Source organism: Phragmites australis, chromosome 13, assembly GCF_958298935.1.
Source record: "Phragmites australis chromosome 13, lpPhrAust1.1, whole genome shotgun sequence".
NCBI lineage: Eukaryota > Viridiplantae > Streptophyta > Magnoliopsida > Poales > Poaceae > Phragmites > Phragmites australis.
Genome location: NC_084933.1, coordinates 6,448,162 through 6,469,078, shown reverse-complemented (window position 1 = coordinate 6,469,078; position 20,917 = coordinate 6,448,162). Strand labels below are relative to the sequence as shown.

The 20,917-nt window shown below is 45.9% G+C and overlaps 1 long non-coding RNA gene and 1 pseudogene across 4 annotated transcripts; one reads left to right on the top strand and one right to left on the bottom strand.

Annotated features, from left to right (window-relative positions):
- Positions 1–2,096: 2,096 nt before the first annotated feature.
- LOC133889370 (transketolase, chloroplastic-like) lies at positions 2,097–13,385 on the top strand (annotated as a pseudogene).
- A 5,008-nt stretch (positions 13,386–18,393) lies between these two features.
- On the bottom strand, positions 18,394–20,445 carry LOC133887819 (uncharacterized). 4 transcript variants are annotated; one of them, XR_009903654.1, is made up of 4 exons: positions 20,251–20,445; positions 20,091–20,168; positions 19,228–19,297; positions 18,394–18,628 (listed from the first exon to the last, which is right to left on the bottom strand). It is a non-coding gene; the product is annotated as an uncharacterized LOC133887819 (long non-coding RNA). The 4 variants fall into 4 exon arrangements; XR_009903653.1 differs by having other exon boundaries at positions 19,243–19,297; XR_009903652.1 differs by lacking the exon at positions 19,228–19,297 and having other exon boundaries at positions 20,251–20,442.
- Positions 20,446–20,917: the final 472 nt, after the last annotated feature.

The window sequence follows — 20,917 nt, the reverse complement described above, 5'->3', positions numbered from 1 at the left end:
GAGCAACATGACACCGTTGACATAGTGGTCGGAATTACCGTCGAAATCCACAGCCTCCACCAAGCGTAACTCCCACGCGCTCAGGCCGGGGGCAATGCCCGTCGGCGTAGGCGTGTAGCGTGGCAGCTGCTCCACGGCTCCGGTGGCCGCCTTATCATCGGGTGGTGAAGACGAGGCTGTTTCGTCGACAGGTGAAGTCGCGGCCTCGTGTTCCTCCTCTGATTCATGGAATGCATCAGGCTGGGGCGTGGAAGGGGTGACGTGAAGGCGGTTGGCGATGATGGATGCTAGCTTGAGGGGGGTGGGCGCGGGCGCCGTGGTGGTTGTCGATGCAGGGATGGACATCTCCACCTGCAGCTCGGCCTCCCGGATTGCCACCGCCTTTGCGGTCTCTACCTCAGCCATCTGCGCTTGCTGCTTCATTGTGTCCAGGGGGATTACGTTGCGGCGGATCATGGATGCATCCTGCTTCTTCACCGTGTACACCTTGGTCTCAGCATCCACCTTGGCCTGGTTCACGCCCTCCTGTTGTGTCTTCTGGTCTGCGTAGTCTGAGGCCATGATCTGGTGCTCCTGGAGAGTCCCATAATGGATGTCGAGCTGACAACAACCATCATACACACACTAGCCATGTAAATCCCCATAAGCTTCGGTTGCATCGTGCCTTGCTTGAAACACCACCCGAGCACACAACCAATTTGGTTCCACCAACACCTCCACATACTCCACCGGTCCGAATGGCTCGAAAACTCGACGAATCACATGCTCGGTCATGGGGTAACAAACCTTGTGAATGGTGATATCGAGAATGCAGCTTGGTGGTCACCAATTGCTTGCGGCCTTTGCGTTGAACATGTGGTGGACGTCAAACTTCCACTCAATCTCCATACAAAAACTTCAGGATTCGAATGGCTCTGATGCCAATTGTTAATCCACTCCTTGATTTACAACAGAGGTACATGTATAAGAGATTAGAGACGAGGAAGGAAGCCTAAAGGAGGAAGATGAACCGTATGGGAGGAGGATACAATAGAGGAGAAGCTAGAAAGCTAAGAAGAAGGAAGACAATTCAGTATTTTCTTGTTCGATGCCAAGCCTCCGCTGTGATCGCTACCTTTGTACCGATGGCCCAGCAGCCAGCCTGGCACCAGCTCACGCCATCCAGTTGGGTGACTGACAATGAGGTTCACTGATGTTCCGCCGTTCGGGTTTTGCATGCTCCAAGATCATGTGTAGCTCATGATCTTGCTGCTACAAGATAATGTCTCGGGCTGGGTGGTCTGTTACTCTGGCATGCTGTTGATGTAACCCCGTCCGTGATCGTCGATTCGGTCCGTCCTAGGTTAATGGATCTCCTTCCATCTAAAAAAAGATCAATGCTAGTTTGTAGAAAATGAAGGTCAGTGAGTTGCAGAGGAAATACTCCTACTAGAACCGTACACATAGGGGAAACACGTTAGATGATACGTGGCACCTGTTCAGTTCGTTTCCATGCAGGGGCCCACGTAGGAGCCTTACACATAGGAATCGTGGGGTAAATATCCGAATAAAATAGAGTATATGTGGTAAATGATACTCATGAGTATGTTTGTCGGTAAAAAATACTACCTGACAGGTAAATAAGTACGGGTATAGATAAGACATATCTATACCCACGAAACCCGTATACCCGCTATATAAATATTTCACTCCAAACTCTAATATTCTACATCATATAAATACCTCGCCTCAGTCCATCCCACCATGCCACCGTCGCCCCCACGTCGCGCTGCCCCATCTTGTCGATGCCACCCCACCATGTCGCCCTGCCCCACCCGACCCACCCCACTGTCCTGTCTCACTGTCGTCGTCATCACACCGTCCTATCACTCCATATCGCTATGCTGTCTCATAGGTAAACAGATATAGCTACTGATAATAGGTATCCACATATAACAAGTGTCTAGGGATGATAGATTTGAAACCAACTCTTTGTCAATAAGTATTTGTGAATGCATCTACAAGTAGATAAAAAATAGATAGGTGCAGAAATGGGTCAACACTAACAGTATGCGCGGCACCTCCGCACCGCTCTAGAAGCTCGCCCGTCCTCGTAAAACGCCAGAACGCGACGCGCGTCCAAAGAAGCAGGAACCCCGCGCGGCACCTCCGCACCGCTCTAGAAGCTCGCCCGTCCTCGTAAAACGCCAGAACGCGACGCGCGTCCAAAGAATCAGGAACCCCGCAAGCATGGCGGCACCAGCTCCCACCACCCCCGCGGCGTCCGGCCGCGGAATCCTCCGCCTCCGTACCCCCTCCACCTGCGCACGCCTCGCCACCGGCATCGGCAGGCCCGCCGGGCGGCCGGCCACCGCCCTCCGCGCCGCGCAGCCGGTGGCGCCCGAGCTGGTGGAGCAGTCTGTGAACGCCATCCGGTTCCTGGCCGTGGACGCCGTGGAGAAGGCGCAGTCGGGGCACCCGGGCCTCCCCATGGGCTGCGCGCCGCTGGGCCACGTCCTCTTCGACGAGTTCCTCCGCTTCAACCCCAAGAATCCCGGCTGGTTCGACCGCGACCGCTTCGTGCTCTCCGCGGGCCACGGGTGCATGCTCCAGTACGCGCTGCTCCACCTCGCCGGATACGACGGCGTCACAGTGAGCTCCCGAGAGACTCCCCATCTCTGTCACATCTTTGTGTTAAGGATTTTAGTAGGGTATGAGCAGAATTTGCGAATCGAAATCGGTTGGCCGGTAGAGATTGGTCTCGATGCGTTTTGGGATTGCAAAATGAAATGAAAATTCCCAAATGGCGAAAAGGTTCAAAGCTTGTGGAGTGAGGTTGATCCGCTGATATGTTAACTTGTTTTCCCCTGCTCTTTTCTTTCAATGCTGGGTGCTCATTTTCATCTCTGTCCCTGTTCCCTTCAGCAAAAGTCGTGTCCTAGAAGATGTTCAATAACATCTTGTACTTACTATTAGCACTTTAGCATGATCCCTTTTAGCTCAATTTTGCTTCCTGTTGTAAAATTCACAATTTGGTATTCAAACAAAGTTGATCGTGATTTGTATTCAAAATCTTCAGGGCTAGCCGTATGCAGTGCGCTAAAATGTAATATTCCTAGCTCTTTAGACTTCATATTTCCTTTGGTTGTCCTTAATCCTTTTTTTTTTGGGAAATAGGGTGTTTCTGTTAGTTCATTTGTATGTTTTCTTTTTATGTATTTAGAAATTAAAGCCATGTTTCTTGATGATGAAAACTTGAAGTCTCATTACCTGCACCTCTGACAGTATAGACTTTTAGAGTAGTTATTATCCTCCTAAGCCCTCTACTATATCGCCATACACTGATTACTGAAAACTCCATGGAAATGGCATCCTTATGTTATTATCCATTCTATTCTTAATAATGCAAACTGGACATGAAAAGGTATGTTAAGCATCATTTTGATCACATATATGGTTGCCAAACTAGCATACCTAAATCAACAAATGAAACTGCGATCTAGATATTAGGATCTCAATGAGTTAAATTATCTACTCCATACATGACTATGATTTCTGTTTATTTTATTTAGAGGACCATGTTTGTTGTTGCAGATGGATGATCTGAAAGCTTTCCGACAATGGGGAAGCAGAACTCCTGGTCATCCTGAAAATTTTGAAACTCCTGGTGTTGAAGTCACCACTGGTTCGCCTCTTGAAATGTTTTAAATTTAGTTTATCCCCTTGTATGTTGGTTCTGACTTTTTTCCTGATGTTATGTAGGTCCTCTGGGGCAGGGTTTTGCAAATGCTGTTGGACTAGCACTTACCGAGAAACATTTAGCTGCTCGTTTCAATAAGACTGATTTAAAAATTGTGGACCACTACACGTAATAAAATAGCTACTTTCTTGATAAATCTAGTTACTGTCCGAATGTACAGTTGAGACAGTGTTATAAGTTGTTACTTGATTGTCTTAGGTATGTTATACTTGGGGATGGCTGCCAAATGGAGGGTATTTCAAATGAGGCTTCCTCTCTTGCTGGTCATTGGGGCCTTGGAAATTTGATTGCCTTCTATGATGACAACCACATATCAATTGATGGTAACACAGATATTGCATTCACTGAAGATGTGCTTACCCGATATGAGGCACTAGGATGGCACACAATCTGGGTGAAGAATGGCAACACTGGGTATGGTGACATTCGTGCTGCAATCAAGGAAGCAAAGGCAGTTAAAGACAAGCCTACTCTTATCAAGGTAACTGTCAGTTTGATCGTAATATTCTTTTATTCATTTTGCTTGTCCTTTTGGTGCAGTTTAATCAGATATATGGAGCTTTATAGGTGACTACCACAATTGGTTTTGGATCTCCAAACAAGGCGAACACATATTGTGTTCATGGGAGCGCTTTAGGTTCGAAAGAAGTAGAGGCAACTAGAAGCAATCTTCGCTGGCTTCATGAGCCTTTCCATGTTCCGGATGAGGTGAAGAGGTACACTTTATCCAGCTATGAATTTATCGCTGCACGGTGATCATGAAAGAGAGTGATTATAAATAGTCTGGTTTCTAGATATTCAAACAAGAAGGTGATACAAGCAAATAGTTAACCATCGTGACATATTGACAGCTGGTCTGAAACATACTGGCAGGAGGCAGAAGGAATGCTGATTTTTATTCCAGATCTTTCTTGTGGCAGGCAGCTGACTATAAACATTACTATGAGAAAAATAGCTAGCTTTCACTGCATACCACATAATAACAAGAGTAAAATATACCAGCGGTCCCTAAACTTGTTCGGGGATGTCACCTAAGTCCTCGAACTATTAATTTGCAGTTTCATGTCCCTGAAATTGCTAAGTGATTTACTCGAGGTCCAAACCTTCCTAATCAGTGCTGATCCACCTACGTGGCATCCATGTCACTCAATTTTGCCACCTCATCATTCATATCATTGCTAGGCCCCCTTTATCGATTCGGTGCTCGCTCAGCCACCACACGGAAGGGGTTCCCTCTTCTGCATCTTCCCTAGGTGCTGGGGAGGCTCGCCGCCTTGGGGCTATAGGGGAGGTGGCGCGTTGCGCCTTGTTGACTGGACGACTACCGTTGCTCACTGTTCAGCAGAATAGGGGCCACGGGGAGGTGGCGGGCTGGCATGTTACTGCAGAGAGAGGAGAGAGGGACAAAAATGAGCCACTGCCTTGTGGACCCCTCAAGTCAGTGCCCGCAATGGCACATAGTCTGCATGCCACATAGGCGATTAGATGTTGATTAGGGACGCTTGGACCTCGAGTGAACCATTTAGCAAGTTTAGAGATGTGAAACTACAAATTAATAGTTTAGGGACCTAAGTGACACCCTGAATAAGTTGAGGACCACCAATGTACTTTACTCTAATAGCAACCTAGGAAGAACCTACCCATGCTTTCCTTTTCTTTCAGATTCGACAGTTGGTAATGTAGTTTGGGCAAAATATTATGTAGTTCAAATCAAGATGAATTGTTCAGGTCATCAATCATATGTTCTTTTTAAGATGCATCTATGCATATGTTCAGAAACATTCTGATGTGTAAGTTTTTTATGCTTCCTGTGGTTTCGGTAAAATATTGAATAGTTCAAATGTTATGTACAGGTGCCAGTACCGTTGCGTGGTTGCACAGGCTCAGAGTCCAGTCGAGCCAAATCAAGCTTGATCCTTGTTGCCGACCTTGTTACAAGTTTGTTAGACTAGATTATCTCCAATTGGTTTAAGAGTTAGCTTCAGTTTAGTTAAGATCTCTTGAAGATCACATCGGTTAGCTTTTGTTACTTAGATGGATTGTGATATATTATGGTCGCCATCTCTCGTGATAATTAAGCATTGAAAAACCAATCTATTGTCTCATCTCCTTTCTCTACTCTCATCTCCCTGCTGGTTTGATGCCTCACCGGTGTCTGCACAACCACCACGGACAGGAAACTGACAAGAGCTACCGGCAACCTCCCACATGTATCCTATCTGGTCATTGCCGCAGGCCTGTGACAACTTGGTATCAGCCTCCATGTGTTCTGGGCCTGAGCAGGAGCAGTTCAAGAAGTTGCTGGCCGAACAAGAGGAGCTGCTACGCAAGGAATTCCAGACCGGCTTCACCGACGCCACCACTAGTCTGGCCGAGTCACCACTACGCTCTTTGATGTCGATAATTCCCTCGCCAACGTGGCTCGTGCGGTGATCGGTGTCATGGACCAGTTGTCGAAGCTGGAGAAATTGAAAGGCACGAAAGGTGTGCCGATCATTGGTGATTCTGTTTCATCAGTCGTCGACCCAAGCAAGCTCAATGACGAACACTGGTAGCCTCTTCTGCAAACCAGGTGCCTCTCCTTGCTGGATCTCGCATCCTGCAGCGTGAGGGCACCCTACTTTACGGTAGGTACTTGCTTCCCAAGAAACTGGTGCTTGACCTGGCGGTCAAGACCATTGGGTGCTCCCTAGGTGATGACCATCCGGAGACAGCCGCGTGTTGTGGTTCTTCAAGTTGGACTTCCCGCACTATGATGGGAAGGAGGACCTGCTTCCTTGGCTCAATCGGTGTGAGCAATTCTTCCACGGCCAGAAGAAGGATGAGAAGAGCAAGGTGTGGCTGGCAGGCTATATCTGGCAGACAGTGAAGCAACCTAGGAGGATGTAGACACCGTCAAGCTTCGTTATCCTACATTTCAGCTCAAGGACAAGCTGTTTCCAAAGGAGGGGAGAGATGTTATGTACGGGTGCCATTACTGTCGTAGGAGGCAAGGCAACATGGTTGCATAGGCTCAGAGTCCAGCCGAGCCAAATCAAGCTTGATCCTTGTTGCTGACTTTGTTACAAGTTTCTTAGACTAGATTATCTCCAATTGGTTTAAGAGTTAGCTTCAGTTTAGATAATATCTCTTAAAGATCACGTCGGTTAGCTTTGGTTGCTTAGATGGATTGTATTGGCTAGGCTATATTATGGCCACTGTTGGGGGAAATGCTCCGGCCCACAGGCATTACCAGGGAGTCATCTGGTGCTACTCCAGAGCCCTAAGGCTCCGGGCTCCCCATAGAGACTACAGCCTTCGGAGGCCGCAAGAGCTCATCAGGCCACTCCTTCTCCAAGCGGGGGAGGCAGCTGGCCTACGAAGAAAATATCAACAAAGTAAGGACACCCCCTGCAATCATCTGACACGAAGTGACCAGCAGTTAATACCAGTGCAAATGGAGGCCATCCTGACACCCGGGACAGTGCGGTGTCGTGCCGCACTTGACGACCGGCTCAGCATCGCACCCCTACGGTTGCTTGCACAACTGTATTTGCCACAATATATAATATCTTCTAGGTATGGTAAAAGTATATTACCAGAGCTCGGGCTGTGTAAGTTCGATCAGTCCTGGGTCCCTGCAGTATGGCGGTAACTTGTACCGTTATCTCTGTAAGGACATATTTGTATATTTGCATCTTGAATGTCACTATAAATACAGATCCCTAGCCACTAGACCAAAGGACGAATCTTCTAATGATCAATACATTTGGTGTTACTTCCTCTCCAATTCTCCAAGCTTGAGCCATTCGTGTGAGTGTGCTCTTGCCGAACTTGTTCGTGGAAGATATTTTCTTCCACCAACAGCACACGGATCGTGGGGATCTGAACAAAGAAGTACAAAGAGAGGTAGGACACCACCAAAGACCATCAAGGTGCTAGCCCTAGTAACAGCCGTTACTATCGCCACACCTATGAAGAAATATGCATGGCAGCTGTGACCAAGCACACCATGTGCCCCCGCCAGCTTCGCAGATGGGTGGAACGACGACCCTCCGGCCAACAATGACCTAATAGCTTGGGTTGGCATGGAGGTCCAGGCCGGGGCGGAGGCCTTCCAGCAATGGCGCGACGAAGACCTTGCCGCACCACAGGAGGTTATGGTAGAGACCGTAGCCACACATGCTGCTCTCCAATGGTTCTGGGCGCTCGAACCCAAGGGTATTCATGCCTAGGCCCAACTCCGAGGCATCTCTTCTGATAACACCCAGGACACCCTTGCTGAACCGACAGCTTCGGAGTCTGGCTGCCCAGCATCCTCCTCGACCCCCTCCGGCGGAAGAGGATTCCAAGGGAGCCAAAGACTCTGGGGCGCATAGACCCCGCCAATGCCGTCGACGCAGCAATCACGACGTCAACCACGTGAAAGAGGTTCCGAGTCCATCTTGGTCGAGAAGGCGTAGCCAGGACTACTCCGACTTCGAGAGCTGGTTTGCCCGATAGCCTCATCGGCCTCCCCGGATGGAAAAGGGCTCCAGGGAAACCACGGGCTTCGGTGCACAGCCCTCGCCGATGCCCTCGACGCCGACCACAAGTTCCGGTACCACCAGAATTGTACAGGTGCATCCTGCATGATCCTGGACGTGGCCACAATACAGATGACTGCCGAACCCTCATAACTTTTCGGGAGGAGTACCTTAGAAGGAAGGCAAGACACATGGCTGGGGAGACAATTGAAGCCTTGGCGTGACAAAAAATGTAAGGTAAAAGATGAAGTCAGTACAGTACAGTCTCATCTATACATATTCATATGTCATACGTAAAAGAGCATACCAAATATTAAGTAAAAGTCCACTCTATATGGCATGAAAGCGGGTATGGACTCCTCTACTGCCCACTATCTCCTAGCCATCGGCTTCACCTCCAGCAAATTGCCGTGGGGCTTCGGATGACCCTGCTTCTGGAGCCTGGTGCCTGGCCGCGGCTAAGGGCCGAGGGGGTCGCGGATTGCCTCCCCAGGCCCAGCTATCGGCTTCACCTTCGGCAATCCACCGTGGGGCTCCAGAGCCCTTACCTTCGAAGCCTGGCCGCGGCTAAGTGCCGCCGGGGGGGGGGGGGGGGGGGGGCGGGTCACGGACCGCCTCCCTCGGCCCAGCCATCGGCTTCACCTCCGGCAATCCGCCGCGGGGCTCCGGATGGCCCTTCCTCCGAAACCTGGCCGCGGCTAAGGGCCGTAGGGGTCGTAGACCGCCTCCCTCGGCCTCGCCATCGCCTTCACCTTCGGCAAACTGCTGTGTGGCTCCGGATGGCCCCGACTCCGGAGCCCATCTGCTGAGCTCTAGGTGGATCACTTTGAGTCGAAAATCTGGAACAAACTTGGAGAGGAGTCTGAACCGATATCGGATAGAAGAAAGGGTATATCGTGCTGGAAGTGCACAAAGACATGTCTAGCCACATGTTCAGAGGGTCGCCATGCACTTCATTCTGAGAAAAAACACTAAACAGTCTAAGGATTTAGTTATATTACTAAAAACTTGCACATCCAAAGGACACTTACAAAGAGAAGCACCAACATATAGGAAATAAATCTTGAGAGCAAACCAGTGGGAGAAAGAGTATAAGATGACAAGAAAACTACGAGCCCTAACAGCGGTCGTGCATGAAGTGGCGTATGCGCTTCATTTGAAGCCTACCGCTGCAGGAGCTGATGCAGTAGCCAACTCCTGAGCTGTCGGAGGACGAGGACGAAGATGAAGAGACCTCCTCCACAACCATGTTTCCCTCCTTGGCCTCTTTTTTCGTCTGGCCCGCCCCTTTCTTCACTTCCGCCTTCTCCTCCTCGTCGATCTCATCAGAAGATCCCAGTTAGCCTCCCCTTCATCGCCGGAGATATCGATGATCTTGATGAGAGCAACGGCTCGGATTGGAGGTTGAGCCAGAGCAGCGGAAGGTGGCCCCCTTTGCAAGGATGGAAGCACGATGGTCATCGGTTCCAACCTTACAAGCATTGGCTCTAGCCTTGCAAGCATGCTTGTGAGACCACTCGCCTCCGGAGGCGCCACGACAAGTGGAGCCAGGGCAGGTGTCGGAGGTGACAAACCAGTCTAGGCCATCCTCATTTCCGATGATGAGGAGGAAGAGGGCGTCATGCTCAAGTCAAGGAGAAACGCTCCCTCACACAGCAATGAGGGATCAGCTAGGTGAACCCTAGCTTTTATAGCCGAACCGATCAGTCACGGACGCCCGGGGAAGAAATAGAATAGACGCGGGCGTCGTTTCGCAACACTTCCCGTTACTCCCTTGGGGGCCCATGGCTACATCCTGGTCGATCCCTGTACGTGTGGCAACATCCTATGGCGACACTTTGGTATTTTACGTGCACGTCTTGTCACATTTATGGCTCGAGTTTTCTTTCGGTGCGTGCAAGGGCTGCGGGCACGAGATCCCTGGCGAACCCACGCGTTACCCGATCAGTTGCACCACTGTCACTTCATGTCCTTAAATACTTGGGCCAAGGACGAGGAGAATACCTTGCTTCCGCACGCAATCTCCACTGTGACAATTCAAGTGGCGAAAGGACTCACCATCAGGGGATTGAAGGGCTCACTCTAGCCCCTACATGGGCTCCGGAGCGCATGCCTTCGTCACAACCTTGGCGGCCTTCAGCTCCAACAATGGCTACACCTCTAACCTCCGCATAGGCTCCGAAGCCCGGGGAAACCAAGTAATTCCCTCCAGACTACGTCTCTGTCAGAGCTTCGCCACCATCACTCGCAGTCACTATCGAGAGACTTCCCGATGGTGAGGGGTTGTTCAGGAGATCTTGACTATGAGGCTGGGTTGGAGTTAATTCCTTTTCACATCTACTCACCCCTCCGAACCTCGGGGCCAACAGATGAGGGGTACTGTTAGGAGAAATGCTCCAGCCCACAGGCATTACCAGGGAAGTCACCATCTGGTGCTACTCCTGAGCCCTAAGGCTTCGGGCTCCCCACAGAGATTACAGCCTCCGAAGGCCGTAAGAGCTTATCAGGCCGCTCTTTCTGTAGGCGGGGGAGGTAGCTAGCCTTCAGAGAAAATATCAACAAAGGAAGAACACTCACTGCAGTCATTTGACACGAAGTGACTGACAGCTAATGTCAATGCAAGTGGATGCCATCCCGACACCCGGGACAGTGCGACGTCGTGCCGCACTTGACGACTAGCTCAGCATCACACCCCTACGGTTGCTTGCACCACTATATTTGCCATAATATATAATATCTTCTAGGTAGGGGTAAAAGTATTTTACCAGAGCTCGGGTTGTGTAAGTTCAACCGGTCCTGGGTCCCTGCAGTATGGCGGTAATTTGTACCTTTATCTCTGTAAAGGTATACTTGTACGTTTACACCCCAAATGGTATTATAAATACAGACTCTTGGCTACTAGACCAGAGGAGGAATCTTTGGACGATCAATATATTTGGTGTTCTTTCCTCTCTACTTTTTCTCCAAGCTTTAGCCATTCGTGTGAGTGTGCTCTCGCCGTACTTGTTCATGGAAGACATTTCCTTCCGCCAACAACCACCGTCTCGTGATAATTAAACCGCCAACATTTACTTCCTCTCCTTTCTCTACTCTCTCATCTCCCTGCTGGCTTGACGCCTCATCGATGTTGGCACAACCACAACAGGCAGGAAACCTCCACACATATCCTATCCGGTCATTGCCGCAAGGACATGACATAAGATCTAGACCGAAGCTTTCAGATCATCTATGCACATGTTCAGGGACAATCTACCTGTCGAAGTTCTTGCTATTGCATGCTTTATGGTTGATACTATCACATAATGAAGTAATGAAGATAGTTTGTTTGCCCCTAAAATTTGCAATTCTAAAGTTTTAAGATGGTATATATCTGGCATGGAAATTGTCAATATTTTTAGAAAATGAGCATGGAAAGACATGTATATGCAATTTCTCAGTTTTCACGCCCTGTTGAAAATAGTAATGCATTGAAGGCTTGGCTTTTATTTGAAAAATTGAAAGAACATTACATTTTAACGTCAAAATATTACTAAAATAGTATCATTGAATTTGGTATTTTCTGCACCGATGTTGATTAGATAATTCATCCATCACAGGCACTGGAGTCACCATGTTGATGAGGGTGCTTCTCTTGAGGCTGAATGGAATGCAAAGTTTGCAGAATATGAAAAGAAATACCACCTGGAGGCTGCTGAGTTAAAGAGCATAATTTCAGGGGAACTGCCTTCAGGGTGGGACAATGCTCTTCCAGTTAGTGCTCTTCTGAACCTTAACTGTCATTTCTACTCAATATTCCACCAACAGTGTAAATGATAGATATATTTGCATTTGACTGTTTTGTTTGTCTGTTTGTCTCGGTGCAGAAATATACTCCTGAAAGCTCTCCTGACGCTACTAGGAACTTATCTCAGCAGTGCTTGAATGCACTTGCAAAAGTAATACCTGGATTTATTGGAGGTAGTGCTGATCTTGCAACATCAAATATGACAATGCTTAAGATGTTTGGTGACTTCCAGAGGGACACTCCGGAAGAGAGAAACATTCGTTTTGGGGTGAGAGAGCACGGGATGGGTGCCATATCCAAATGGCATCGCTGTTCATAGCCCTGGACTGATACCTTATTGTGCAACATTCTTCGTGTTCACTGACTATATGAGAGCTGCCATCCGCCTTTCAGCCTTAAGTGAATCTGGAGTGATCTTCGTGATGACTCATGACTCCATTGGCCTTGGAGAAGATGGGCCAACCCATCAGCCTGTTGAGCAGTTATTCAGTCTCCGAGCAATGCCTAACATTTTAATGGTTCGACCTGCTGATGGAAACGAGACATCTGGGGCTTACAAGATTGCGGTTCGTAATAGGCAAAGGCCTTCTATCCTTGCCCTCTCACGGCAGAAGCTTCCGCAGCTGAAAGGAACATCGGTTGAAGCTGTTGCTAAGGGAGGATACGTTATTTCTGATAATTCCTCAGGCAATAAACCAGATCTCATTCTCATTGGCACTGGTTCTGAGCTTGAGATTGCGGAAAAAGCTGCACATGAGCTGAGGAAAGAGCGTAGGTCCGTACGAGTTGTTTCACTTGTTTGCTGGGAATTGTTTGAAGAGCAACCAGAGGAATACAAGGAGAGTGTTCTCCCGAGTGAGGTTACTTGTAGGATTAGCATCGAGGCTGGGGTCACATTTGGATGGGAGAAGTATATTGGACAGAAAGGTAAAGCTATTGGCGTCGATCATTTTGGTTCAAGTGCTCCTGCTGGGAAAATATACAAGGAACTTGGTCTGACAGTGGAAAATGTCATTGCAACAGCCAAGGCACTGTAAGTGATCATCGCATTACTATGCATATGTGTACAGAGGCTTGTTTCGGCATTAGATTCCAATGAAGTGGCTATCTTTTAGCATATTGTCCTGAAGTTGTTCTATATGAAGTATAAAGATCTCCATAAGGCGTTTGTTAACGCAACTTAATAATGCATAAATAACAGACTAATTTGCGGATAGGAGCATGAGTGTTTCGGCATGCCTAGAGGAACTCATGTAGCATATTACTGATGTCGTGAGATAAAATGCTGATGATATTATCAATGTATTACCTTTTAAATAGATGTCTTGTGTTATTGATTTCTTTGATCCTAGTTTGACATGTCTGCCATCTGCAACGATGGTGAGGAGGTTTTGCCTGGCATTGCTTATCTGTACTAGTTACCACCAAAAGAATTGAGATGGTTGAAATTTTCCTTTATTCATTCATGAGCAAAAGAACATGATAAATTTTATAAATAAAAGAACAAATTTTATAAATAAAAGAACATGTGCTAAGGTCTATGCACAAGTAACTCTAGTCCGGTGATTGAATCGCCAGGACGTCAGCTCCCATGCTATCTCATCTCAGTGAACAGAACGTCCAGTGGCCAAGGAAACCGAGAATCTCTAGTACTTAAAAAATCCATAGTGATTTTTGAAGTCTTCACGTGGTCTGCTCTTCTCTTCCACACCGTCCTGTGTGGGCCCCATGGTCTACCCTCCCCTCGCGCTCGCCCTTAGTCCCGCACGCATCGTTTGCCCACGTGCATCGTCCATCCGATCGCCCTCCTCCATGATACCCTTCGCCTCAGCTTTGACATCCTCTGTGCCTCTCCCTAGGCACTCGTCCACCCGAGCGCCCCCTCCCGACGTTGTCCCCTGCACTCCTTATGGCACTGTCCCCAGGGAACTACTCCTCCCGATGCCGCCCTCGGGCACTTCTCCACGCGATCCTCTTTCTGCTGGTTGTCACTCTGTTTCTCTATTCCCTCCCCTTCGTCTCTTGCAGTCACATGTACGTATACCCGTCAAGGCAAACCTCTCGATCCCGCGCTCGATCTCTAGCCACTGAACCCATCTCTTGCTCGATCTAATCGTCTTCCACGCTGATCTATTTGTTTTTGCCTTTTTTTGGGGTGGTGGTGGTGGGGGGGGGGGGGGGGGGTTTCCAGGCACTCAGGTCAGGTCATGTGGAGCGGGGGGAGCTCTGATTCAGATGGTGCAGTGCTATGGGATCACCCACGGCCATGATTGATTGCGAGCGACATGTAGATCTTGCATCTCTAATGCTGTTTCGAGTATCAAAGGTCACATCTTGGAGTTTGTAGCGGCGAAGAGATGCAATTTTTCAAGGTTTTTGAGGGGATTTTGTGTCGAGCAAGGACAAAGCTCTTATCTTTACAGGGTATAAGTGACTTGCTCAGGTAAGACAGAATGCATTAGGTGGAGTACGTGGCTTCGTAACATGCTGCTCTATTACTACCATTATGCACAGTTTTCTTTCAGAGCATCATCGATGCTACTCTAAGAAAAGAGTAGGGACAATTAGGCGTTTTAGGTTGTGTCCTGGTCTGAGAGGTAGTATGACCTATAAGTAAATTCACTGGATGTGGTGCTTCTTTGGTTATTTGTAAGTTGTGAGTGCAAATTTGTTAGGGATACTTTTGGAGTATGACATTGCTGGCTATTGCTAGTGGGGATATGCTGTGCTAATGTTTATGGCGAAGCACATTTGTGCATACGACGCTTAATAACTATAGATTTCAAGCCACTGTAGTCATTTGGTTTGACAATAATGTACGAAGTCATGATGTACTGATGGTTAACTGAAAATCTTGTAAGGACAGGGCCTTGTGTTGACTTTTTTTTATATCTTTGTGCAATATTTTGCTCTAATTAATTGATGATGTATCATGTTTTAGTAAGTAATTGTCTTTATGCGACTAAGCTATTGCTAATTTCAACGGAGTTTCCTTTATTAGTTTATACTGTGATGTGTAGCACTATAAGTGTTGCTTTCTACATCATCGTAAAAAAAAAAAACCGTGTACACTAATCGTGGGGATGATTTCTCATGCAATAAGTTTTCTCCTGTTTCTGTATGCAGCAAAGGCTGTGTAAATTTGGAGGAAATGTGCTGGCTGTTTTTTTTTTTTTTGGAGCATATGCTTATGGGCAGAGTTAATGCTATGCGTTAATTTCAGGATGTTAGAGGTCCTTAAGTGGAATCAGATTTATGTTTATGTTGGATGTTTCAAATCAAGGTTGCTTGGCCCTGTTATGCAGCCGAACAAGTATTAGCAGTAGGTCGACGACCTCTTTGCTAACTGCTATGTCACTCGGCTTTTAACGTGTTGATTTAACATATGTAATGCTTGCGGTTTGTGAAAAGTTATACTATGCTCAACATTTATTGGTATGCCTTGACGCAGAATGGTATGTCCTTACAGCAATCTATAGAAAGTTGCTGATAATACTTTCTTGCCTATTACCTAAATATATTTTGATTAAAGGTTCCATGTGACACTGCATTTGAACAAGTTAAACTATTAGGGCATGTTTGAAACTATATGGATAAAAAACACTGGAATAGTTGAAAAGCAAGAAAGGCACAGAATATAGTTGCAAAGCATGGCCACAGAAAACAGAGGGGAGAAAACTAGGAAGGTTTTTGGATCAGAGGTACCCCAAGCAGTCCTAGATATCCCATCACTCTTATATCTTGCCATGCTTTTAAGTTTCAACTGTTTCACAGTTTCAGTTCCTTCGGATGGTGTTCTATGTTATTTATCACGATTACATTGCAATGTTATTCTAGTTATTTTTGGTACTATCCTATTTGCCTTTTTTAGTAGCTCTTATAGTTGTATATACTATCATCTTGGTTTAGTTAGGAGGCATATCACAATATTGACAAAGTCGCTTCGGCGGATTCAGTGTGGAACACCATTATTTTATAGAGGTGTTCTTTGAGTAGCTCTACATTGTAGTTATCTTTATGTTTGTTTTTGGGGTCCTTTGTTTATGAGATTTACTTACCAGATGAGATTGGTGTGAATATATAGCGCAAAGTCTCAAACACTCCAAAGATCAATTGTTTGTATTATTAATATTATAGCTCGGAAAGCAAAAGCTTTGCTTAGTGTTGTAATGTTTTAATCAGTATGATATCAGTGTATGATGTGCCTCTTGAATAACCAGCTGCTGTAATTAGTGTTTTTGCTGTTTTATTGGTCATGTTATGTGGGTGGAGGTTGTGGTTTTATGAGAGCTTTATATTACTATAATTTAAGCACAAGGATTTGGTTGGCTACTTGTTGCTTATGCAGTTGTTTTTGTCATTTTCTAACTAAGTACATGAAATGTTAAAGGGATCGGTGACGTTCTAAGAGGGAGAGTGAATTAGGACACTTTGAACTATTTCGACTCCAAAAATAACACATGATAAACCTATATCAAATTATATCTAGATATGCTCTAGGTTTATCTAGTGTATCTACTATACCGATCAAAGCACTTGGAACCTATCTAAAAAGGTAAATTGTAAAAATGTAAATGTGGAAACATAAATAAGGTAGAGAGAATAAACTCCGCACAAGGATTTTTTCGTGGTATCAATGGCATGAATGCTACCCCTAGTCCACGTTAGAGCTCTACAAAGGATATACTCTCGGTCGTCACCCGGGTGCGACACTTAAGCCACCAAGTCATAAAGACACGACCTCCACCCGGATGAGCCACCAAGGTAAGGTCTCACCACTAGTATCTCTTCAGATTTCTTGCCGTCGTGATCACTTCGGAGCTTGAGCCACCAAGGCAAGGGTCTTTGCGTCCTAGTACACGCTTCTCGTCGCCGCTCCACACCAAGTCAGAGGGTCAAAAAGCTTACCGATGAGTCACTAAGACTCTAAGGTACCGGTGTACCACTTGGTACAAAGTTGGATCATTCCTTGATCCACTCTCTAGGTATCAATGACCTAGCAACACTCTCTTTAGCCCTATAAGCAATAAACACTGTCTAATCTTGTGCTTAATCGTCTTGGATAATCACTTTAATCACTTTAGTGGCTTGGATGTCTTCTTAGGTGTATATGAACTTCTCTGGACTCCAGCAGCATGCCACACCTTCAAATGACTGAGTGGAGGGGTATTTATAGCCTTAAACCCGCGTACTAACCGTTAACCCAATGGCTCAAAAACGTTGTCAATATCGAATGATCCAGTGAGAACAATAGTACTAACATTGGATTATCAGGTGAGTACAGTCTCACAAACAAGCCATTGGAATCCCATTGAAGCCTCTGTGAACACCAGACTTTTTGGTTTATACTTCATCTCATCACCGGACAATCTGGTGAGTTATTGTGAGCCATTCTAGCCTTTCCTTCTTCTCTGTGTAAATTGTTTCGGTGAAAGCATCCAATGCACATCACTTGATCACTAAACTATCTGATGAGTTGACTTCAGCCAACCGAGCTAATACAACCCTGTATAGAAATAATACTTCGGCGTACACATCATTCATCATCGGACCATCCGGTGCCTTGAACTTCGTTTTTCAACACTTGGCACCCCGTGTAAATTAGTCCAGTGTTAAGTCTCTGATGTGTACAACACATACACCGGACCTTCCGGTGTGTTGACCTCTTTCTGTCTATTTGTACTGTTCATTGTCCGGTGTGTGCAACACATTGATCACTGGACCATCCGATGCTTTGATTTTCAACTTCAATGGCTGCAACCTTCTCTGGACAAATGCTTCGGTGCGTATCTTTTCTGATCACTGGATCTTCCGATGAGGTCTTCAGGCCTCTCTCCCTTTTGTCAAATATACTCCAGTGAGTTCAACACCCAGAGTACCGGACTATCCGGTGGGGCAAATCTTACTGGGACTTCTCTGATTCAGTCCAACTTTGTCCCGGTTGTGGTGGCTTCTTCATGTATTGCATCTATGAGACCTACTAACATATATTCTTAACAAATATGTTAGTCCTATTAACTATGTTGTCATTAATCACTAAAATCACAATCATAGCCTAATGGTTCCATTTTCGCTACAATTTGGTGATTGATGACAACACAACCAAAGCAAGTGACAATACCAAATGTAAAGATCATAAACGAGCACAAAGTCTTACCACATTGCTTGGATGCATGTTCTTATCACTTAGTCCTCTTTGTTATGGCTTTCTCTTTCTCTATTGCCGTTATCTCTCTTGAACGACCTATGCAAGAGCTTCATGTAACACCACAGACTACAAAACCTGGGATGCCACTAAACTACACAACCTACATCTTGTCATAAAAAAAAAAACATCATCTACTTTATAAATTTAAGCATCGCGAAAGCAATAACATAGATAAACAAGGTATGCAGAATATCACATTAACAGATAAAAACATCCTGATATGAACCAAGAGCAAAATATTAAGTTTAACATCACCACTACTCTTTAAACTTCCAATGAATGACACTAAGGACTAGACTTTGTTTATTATTACAGCACAAGATAAAAAGTGTAGACATGAAGTATAAAACGTGCTGCTACATCCCCATCCCCTCATGACATGCATCGAGTACCTGGAAAGAGTAATGCAAGGGTGAGATTGAAAATCTCAGCAAGCAAACTTGTTTTGACAAGCTATTTAAATCACAAGTTGATTAAGCATCGATTTAATATAGGACTTCTCAAGATATAAGGCATGTTAGTATAGTATTAACAATATTAAAGAATAACCTCAAATAAAGGTCACAACCACAAGTATAACTTTATATCCACAATAACATATAAATGTTATTAACTTCTATGAATGCATATGAATGCAATGATATGTCTTCTTTTACATCGCACCCCTTCTCGGGCAACATACGATGCGTACCGGTACTGTCGTGATATTTACGACATAACTTCCAATACATATGCAAATGCAAGTGCACATGACAGCAATATGCTGCAATTGTACCAAGGTGTACCACCAATAATACCTCAATTTCATTCTCAAGTCGAACAACAACATAGTTCAACAAGAATTGTAGCAACATAAAGATAGACATAAGGCAATGATTAACTATGCTTAAAGGTAAAGAACAGCATAGAATTCAGATCATAGTCAAATTTGTCATGGTTCTGAAATAAAGGTGTAAGTGATGAAGATAGCAAGTCAAAACAGTAGCAACACCATAGCTATATTTACTTGCCCTCAACCGACGATAACGGCGAACTTCAAGTATGAGACGAAGCACCACCACCTAAACACAACCATAACTCAGTACAAATACTCCTCATAACATGCAAACACATAAGACAAAGCGCTTCTACGCCCGAAACCCTCAATCAAGCAATACCGATCCAAAAAACAGCACACATGCATTAGATTGACAGGAGCAGCAGTACTTCTCTTTTTCTTATCTATTTTTCTACCACAGATATGATAACAAATAAATACACTTTAGGAAACTAAAGAACAAGGGCTACAACTTTTGTTGTGACGACATAGTTTTCCCATGCCTCTAAGGTTTCCTAAATGACATATCAAAACAGCTCTAGAAACCTACCGTCAATTTCAAACAGTAGCCACTAAAAACTGTTTATCTCCAGAAATACTCAACGAAAAAAAAATCTAAAATTTTGTGGACATGTAGATCATAACACAACCTTAAACTTTTATATAATTTGGATCTACATAAACGTCATTAGCATGGCATAAACAAGCTCGGAACTGTTCTAAACTCTCTGACGACACATGACAGACAGGCAACTTCAGAGAGCAAAATCTCCTAAACCGTGCGGCAAAAAAATCTGAAATTCACACAGCAGATAGATTTAACAGATAGCTACAACTTCCTAGTGGATCACTTCTGCAGGAAAAATCATCTAAGACCCCAAAACAATGATTTCGTCCACACTGCGCACCCAGAAAAATTTCTGCAGCTAACCTGAACCATTAACAACAGACTTCCAGGGAGATTGAGCCCTAACCTCAGGATTAAAAACGACCCTTTAAACCCCCAAAGAAAATAGCAGACAAGATTGGGCCAATACCTACGCGAGAATCACGAATTCGTTCCCCTTCCCTGCGTGCCTCTCCCTGCCATGAAGCCTGCCCTTGCCATCACCAAGCTGCACCAAAAACATGGTGCCACCACCATAAACAAGGAGGAGAAGCTCAGCCTTGGGGAAACAAGAGGAGAGCAGCGCCTACCATGGATTGGAGAGGGGCTCCAGCAGCAAAGGGGGCGCCGCCACACCAGGGAAGGAGAGGGGCTGCAACAGCAAGGGGGCACTGCCACACCAAGGAAGGAGAAGGGGCTGCAACAGCAAGAGGGTGCTGCCACACCAGGGAAGGAGAAGGGCTGCAGCAGCAAGATAGAATAGGATTGACTAGGGTTTGGCTGGGTGGAGGGGGGAAGAAAGAAGGGGAAAGGGGTGCATGGGCCTTTGGGGAGGGGCTGGGTTAACCGGTCCAAGCTCAGGTTGGCTTAGCCCACTCCCAGATTAATTTTTTCTGCTTTTTAAAGGAAATCTACTGCTGCTATTTTGCTTCAATTCCTTCTCTCTTTTTTTTTCCGGCGAGAGCGATTAAACACCAGAAACTGGAAACAACGACTTCCAACTTTTTCAAAATTTTTAGGGCGTTACATTCTCCCCTCCTTTAAAGAATTCATCCCCGAATTCAGCTATGCTACGGCAACTACGGAAAAGAAACATTCCAACTTAAGCCAAACTTAAACTGACCTTCCTCAAAGAGCGTTGGATACTTCTTGTGCATTTGCTCCTCGAGTTCCCAAGTAGCTTCACGTTCCGACTGATTAGTCCATAAAACCTTCACATATTTGATCGTCCTCCTCCTCATGATTCGCTCTAACAAG